The following is a 7550-nucleotide window of genomic DNA, read 5'->3' on the forward strand; positions in this document are numbered from 1 at the left end:
GCTGCCCTAATTCTGGTTCTGAAGTATCAGAATTATGACTCTCTCAGAGAGATACTGATTTTTTCTAAAAGTTACTAAAAAAATAATAAATGGAACTGATCAAGAATGAAAGATATGTGTACTTGTCTTATGCCTTTTACTTAAGATGAACTCATTGATGTATATGCATATGTATATATACATATTTATGTGTGTATATTATATATATATATATATATATATATTTATATGTATTTATATTTATATATACATGAGTACTTTGATGTGGTGGAAGGGCTTGTGCATTCCTGATTGTATTCTATACCAGTATTACTCTCGATTAGTAATCCCATTACTGCAATGACATCACATGTGCCTCTCCCTTTCCTAAACCGACACAGATCATCCCCATTTGCCCTAACCTCTATCCTTTTGTTGATGATCCTGAGAATCACTTTAGCTGCATGGGAAATTAAACTTATTGTTCTGTAGTACTCACATGATGTGGCCTTTATCTTTTTGGGAATAGGAACTAACACTGATCTCACAAAGTCTTCCTGCCAGATTCCTTCCTCATAGATGCTACGAATTAGTCCATAAAGACTCTTTCTTTCACATTTTCCTAAACCTTTCAGTAATTCCTTCCTCTGCCAACTTTTCATATCCTTGCATTTTGTCTTCTACCTAGCTTCTTTGGCTCTATTTGTCACCCATCTTAATTTATTATTTGATTCTTTATATGCACTTCCTTCCACCTAACTGTGTTTACATTCTTCAATTTCCTTCTCTCATCCATCTTTCAAATCATCTCATCCATGAGCCATAGTTTCCTTTGCCCATTAATGGTTCCTATAGTTTCTTTTGCAGCTTTTGGTATCCCATTCTTGATACATTTCCATTTTTCATTGATTTTCTCTGCTGCCTACTGATACTCTTACCTAGTCATACCAGTTAATGCTTTTAAATTCCATTTCCTAACCTGCCTTTCCTGCCTGAAATTGGATGCTACACTTCATGAGCACTAAATTGCGACCAGAATCTGCATCGATTCCCGGGAAACTGTGCCCATCGATCATGCTGTTCCTAAACCTGTGTCCAACCATAATATAATCTGATACATTTCAGAGTTACCTGTCATTTCCCATGCATACCTATGCCTTTTATGGTTTCTAAACCAAGTGTTGGTGATAACTAATCCCTGTATCCTGCAGAATTCAATTGCTTTCTTCCCGCGGTCATTCCTCATACCTAAACCATAGTCCCCCACCTCATCACCATCTCTTCATTTGCCTACTGTTGCATTCCAATCTCCCATCATTATCAAATGTTTCCGTACTGGAACACGCAATTATGTACTCTAATTGATGGTACACCCTATCAGCTTCTTCTTTCTTGTGATTGCTTTTTGGGATGTGTAACTGAAAAAGGACCAAGCTCGTTGGTTCAGCTTTTATTTCTAATATTGAAATTCTATCCATTGCTTGCTCTATTTTGATTACACTTCTTCTATAGGTGGTAAACTCCACCTAAGACTGAATATGGCCACGATACCGATAGCGAACAAGTACTTTGAGGGAAAGTTGAAAAGCACTTTGAAGATAGAGTTCAAGAGTATGTGGAATCATTTGGGAGTAAAAGGGTAGTGCCCAAAATTTTATTATACATGGATATTTAGAAAAGACTCGTGAAAAATTTGATATTGAGCGTAGCTATGTACGGCGCGGAAACATGGTCATTGAAGTAGGAGGATAGACGTAGATTGGAAGCTTTTGAAATGTGGGTGTGGAGAAGAATGGAGAAGGGGAAATGGACCGAGAAGGAAAAAATGAGGAAGTACTTGGTATGGTTGACGAAGAGAGGGGTTTGTTGGAATAAATCCTATGGAGGCAGGAAAAGTGGATGAAGGGGGTATTGGCCGGCAGTGGGATGTTTATGACTGTAATTGAGGGGAAAATGTTAGGCAAACGAGGAAAGGGAAGGAACAGGATAGGGATATTGGACGTGATGAAGGGAGGAAGGAAGTACTCAGAGATGAAGAGGGATTTGAGGTAGAGTAGGATGCGGGATTTTGTGTTTTGTTAGGAGTAATAAAATATTTATTTGGTAGTTGTGTCCATCCAAAAACCTACCTTAACAGGTACATAACCTAATAATAATAATACAGACACATACATAAAAAAACACACCTACAAACATAATATGGGGCAACAATACTATAAACATGGTGACTACTCCACTTGCAACATGCAACATAAAGGAATACCATTCTCTTATTTGTTCATTGAGAAAGACTTAAGGAAAAAGACATCAAAATTCAATGATAAATGAAAGTTCAGCATGGTGATGCACATCCAGTATGCCTCTCCAGCAGTGAAATATGGACCAGGAAATCCCTGAACAGAAACCCTTCTGTAACAGACTCCCCTTGATCTGGTCAGGCTCTCAGAGTATTGATGCTAGAGGCCTTTGTAGAAATTAAACCAATGATTTTCTAGAGGTATCAATGAACTTTTGCAGAGTTCAAGTGCTTCTTTTGCATGTCATTGAGGCTAAATGAAAAAATGATGAAAAGTGGAGACCTTTGGTATTCATGGTGTACAGGTATGTTGTGTGTTGTGCAGGTCATGGTGTACAGGTATATTGTACCTGTGTATTGCATGTGGTATTTGGAATGTCTGGCTTTGTTGCTTACTACATTACAGAGCTACCAAGGTCAATTGAGATGAAAGCCGGATGGGATAGGATACAAATTATTTAAGTTTTAAGGTTTTCATTTTACTCTCCCTTCATTCTTTACACCTCATCTTGTACGTTTAGCCACATTATATATTTTCTTAAATGCAAATATGCCCTGCCTTGGTACTAGGAGCACTCCTCTGCATATCCATATGGAACATCACCGGAGCTTTGTGTATCCCCTCTTCCCTGTCTGCCTTGCCTTCCTCTCTTCATTTGCCATTAACCTCCCACCTCTCCCTCTTTTCTTTCCATCCCATAATTTTTCTGTCAAACCTCTGCTCACCATAGAGATGTTTGCCATTGTTTCTGTGCAGTTACCTGGAACAATATGAAGCATAATTATTATATTTACTTAGTTTATCTTACACAGTTCCTAAAATCTACATCATGTACTTTTTCTACATCTGAACTTGTGGCCTAACATCTTAAACCATATAGATCATCTATGCATTCTTTCCATCTCCCCTAAATATTTCCTGGCCCAATTAATAATATTCTTACCATATCTTTATGAGTGTGAATGGATTTTCCCTACTGACTTACTGATAGATCTTCACCTTCCTGTAAAGCACACATACTTCACCCTTCCATAAGTCCTAAATAATATATATATCTATAACAAAATGTAGTCTTGTTTCTCTTGTGTTCTTCAATATTCTACCAATGATGATTGGTGCTACTTTTGTTGCATGCAAAATTAAACTTAACATCTTAATATCCTCACATTCAAACGATTTTTGTTATTTGGAAATGGTGTTAAATGTTATCTAATTACATCTTCTGGGCAATATCTTTATTAATCCTATGACATTACCAAAAACTCGCTCTTCCAAACCAGTTTTTCCCTAAATCCTAGCATTCTAAAAAGTAAGAAATATTCTGGCTGCCTAGTTCAACTTCAGTTTGCATTGATTTTTATAGCTTGAAATATTCATTCCTGAGTTATTCACATTACATTCCTTTTCTATGTGCCTTAATACTTCATGTCTTGAGTAACAATGTACTTAATCCAAGTCTTAAATAAACTTATTTTTTTTTCAATGATATATTTAATCTTTTAATCATTATTATCTGAAATTATAATAATTTTTAAACCTGGCAATTGTTTTCTATCTTGTATCCTCTTTTTCCTGTCTTATTTCTGCATACCTTTGAATTACCGTTTCCCCTGTACGTATTGATTCACTTTCTATTATTTTCTTGCAATAGTTTGCTGCCTCTTAACTCCACTATCTACCAATCAATTTCATTCAATTCTTTCATTTATTTTTCTCTTTCTCCCTCCTCATAATCTCTCCTGTAGTTAATGGTTCCCAAATTCTTATCTGATTCTCTATTCCTAACTATTTTACTTGAAACTTAAGCAAATTAATTATGGCATTCCTTCCCTTATTTTTCTATTTAATGCATCTACATATCTTTCGCAAAAGTGCATTGTACACCGATTTATTTCTAATAAGTAATCATTAATATTGTAGAAATTTTCCAAAAATTGAATGCTTTCAGACCTCCCTCACCGTATAGACCCCGAGAAGCCGCAATAAAAAATGATCAGGGCAACCACATGTCACGAGAATTGCGGCAAATTATCTCCCCTTCTGGAATTCCTGATCCGCGACCACTGCTCCTCGGCGGGCAGACAATCGTAGCTCACATAAAAGGTTACACGCTCCTGTTGTAAGCAGTTTCAGATCTCACGCGATGGTTTTAGTACCGTCGCCGTAGTTTTCTCATTTTTGTTGTCATTATTCCTGAATTGAACGCTATGATTCGCAGACGGTCCCGAGGAAGGGCGGGACCGTGCATCCTCAGAATGAATGTCAGTCGTTGGGAGGGTGAATAAGAATGGGGGGAGGGGGATGGGCGGATGACCGTCGGGAAGAGCAGATGGAAAGGGAGTCAGGGAGGAAAAAAGCGAGCACGGAAGAGGACGGAGCGGGGGAAGGTGGCGGAGGGGAGGGGGGAAATGGTAAGATGAGATGTGAGGTATCTCCGAGAGGCGCCCTCGAAGGAAGGGTTCAAGGACCGGCCTCCGGAAGGCCACGGCTGATGCCGCTGAGTGAAGCGGAAGGCCGGGGGAAGGAGAGGGTAAGGGGATGGAGGAGGGTAAGGGGATGGAGGAGGGCAGAGAGGGAGAGAGACAGAACAGGGTGAGGGTGGATGCGGAACTTGGGGGGGGGGGGGGCTTGGCAGAAAAGGGCTCTGGTGTGACGTGAGGGGGGGCGGAGGAATGAAATGGGGAAATGGGTGGGATGGAACGAAGTTTTGGGAGGAAGACATAAGAGGGCCCGGAGGAGGGAGGGAGCAGTGGGATGGATGACCGGCAGAGTGAAGCCTACGACCATGGATTTGCACCTCACGGAGTCCGAGGGTCCGTTGTACGAGCTCCGCAGGGACTCCAAACAGAGTGACGACAAATCGCGTGCTTGTAATCACTCGAAGAACTCAGATGCGCACGCCGATGGGAATTAATCGGATCGGATTCACTCGCAAGTTTAAACGAAACTGTTAAAACTGTGAAATATGCACGTGATATTCTATTTTTACACAAAACCACAGAAGGATATTTTCCTGGCCTTTACTGCTCACGCTCGTTTACAATAGAAAGCATGACTGCAAATTGATAAGGACGCAAAACAGAAAAGCTATAAGGGGTGAGGGAATTAACACCGAATAGAAAAGAATACAGGGTTCCAGTAAACCAATCTTTGACTGATTTCCTGATGATGAAGAATATTCCTTGCACTTTACGCAACGGTATACAAGGGTTCCAAGCACCACTGAAAGGGAATTGTGCTAGGTAATAGGGCCTAGGGATTCGATTAGGATTGCAGAAATGAGGCTATTGAAATGTGGACCAAGCTATTTTTGAATTAACTTACTAACTATCAGTATTTGTAGATATGAGTTTGAAAATAAAGTTAATATCTTGAACATACACCTTGCAGAAACAAGGAATCCGAAATCTATAATTTTTTGGCCGCTGTTTATCCAATTTTAAATTGATCTTGATCCTATCGGCACAATCTGTCGGACTACCGTCAAATGAATGTGCATCACAAGATTCGAACTGCATGTGGAGACACTCCCTCGACTTTCAATGATTCCGATCAATCGTTTGATCTACTTACATAAAATATTTTCAAATGATGTTCTTAAGGTCTTTCGGTGATATTTTTTTCATTTGATAATATCGTCTTCAACGCATTCTCCTTTCAGAGCGGAGTGGCTGGAAATGCAAAGACGCAAAGGAGCGGAAAAACGTGCTTTTTCTCCGATGGGGAACTCTCACGCTCTTCCTACCAAACCAAGGCCCTACCATGCACACCCGAAAAAAATAAATGCATTCATCCACCCGTTTCCATTCCGGATGGGAAATCTTTTGGGAGCCCTGGGCTTCCTTTGTTGGAGCGTGGCTTGGTGCGCGGGAGGATCGTGAGAAACCTCTCTGTGGGGAGTCGCGTCGCGTACTCGGTTTATTGGCGCTCCGGTCAGTTTGACCAGATGTTGCGACATTTACTGATAGTAGTGAGGACGATCTGAGGGGTCGACTCCCCCACGGGCGACAATAAAACAAACCGGATTCCTAACGATGTAGCCCCGGAAAACCTGAAACCACGTTGATCAATCGAATCATGCTTACATAACATTCAATTTCTGAAATGAAAATGCAGAACATTCATCGCATAATTTGAATCGTAACCATGGGGCTCGCTTTATAGAGAGGGCAATAAAAATGAATTTTCTAATGAATATTGCTCTAATCAAATTTCTTCCAAGGTTATTTATCAATAATCCACGCAAGAATGCGTTATTCACTTGAGAGACGTGTACTCCTATGCGTGGTGGAGAGGTTTCGTGGGGACATTAACCTCCTTAAATCCATCCCCAAGGTCTATGAGAATATTTCATTTTGATTCACAAAAGTTTCCTTTTTTTACTTTATCCCACCCACCCACGTTTCCACGAGGCGATTCCCTCTGGTTTAGTGGTCTCGATACGTGCTTGCCTCGTCCCAGCTGAATTTTTTTTGTTAATATTTTCTCCAAGTTCTGCATTGAGGATGGACACTACACTGAAGAGTAGCGGGATCTTGATTAGAATGATAAAAGTGAATTGTGGTACTAGATTGGTATTATTACAGAAATATTAAAAAATTTATGGTATCCATTCCAATATGTATACGCAATTATTTTCAGTTCACCAAAATAATCCCATAAGGATGTACCGAAATAGGTTCAAATTGTAATAGTAGTTATATCAATTATAATAAAATTATTTTAAGTTTGTACCATTAATAGCATAGGGATTGAATTGGTAATTATAAGAAGAAATTGGTATGCAAATGTGGGCCGCCATAAAATTCTTCGAATTGGCTAACGTTTTACAAAACATTTATTTTCTTCATTTCATTAAATGTTACCTATAGTAAGTGTATAACTTTGAAAAATGTTATGGCACACCCGTTGAAACAATTTGTAAAAAGGTACATAGAAGTGAACAATGACGGAAGGTAGGGTATTCCAAATGCTTTTCACTTTCCCCATGCAGGGGAAAGTATGTTTTCATTAAAAATTTCGACTGCCAGATTTAAACGGAAATACGTGAACATGTTTTTAGGACCTTTGAACCATGCTAACCATTTTCCATGCGTCTGCCTGTGTTCACATCATAGTTTTTCTGTTCACAAGATTACCCAGAAAATATTATCAATAAACTAATCATCATGAAATGTTATATATTTAACATTTTTATTCATAGTAAATGAACTGGTAAGATTTTGGCCAAAAACCATTCCAACGGAAATTACCGCTTCGGACTTTTTTTCAATT

This window comes from Hetaerina americana, unplaced genomic scaffold (genome assembly GCF_022747635.1).
Source record: "Hetaerina americana unplaced genomic scaffold, ioHetAmer1.1.p SCAF_1, whole genome shotgun sequence".
Classification (NCBI taxonomy): domain Eukaryota; kingdom Metazoa; phylum Arthropoda; class Insecta; order Odonata; family Calopterygidae; genus Hetaerina; species Hetaerina americana.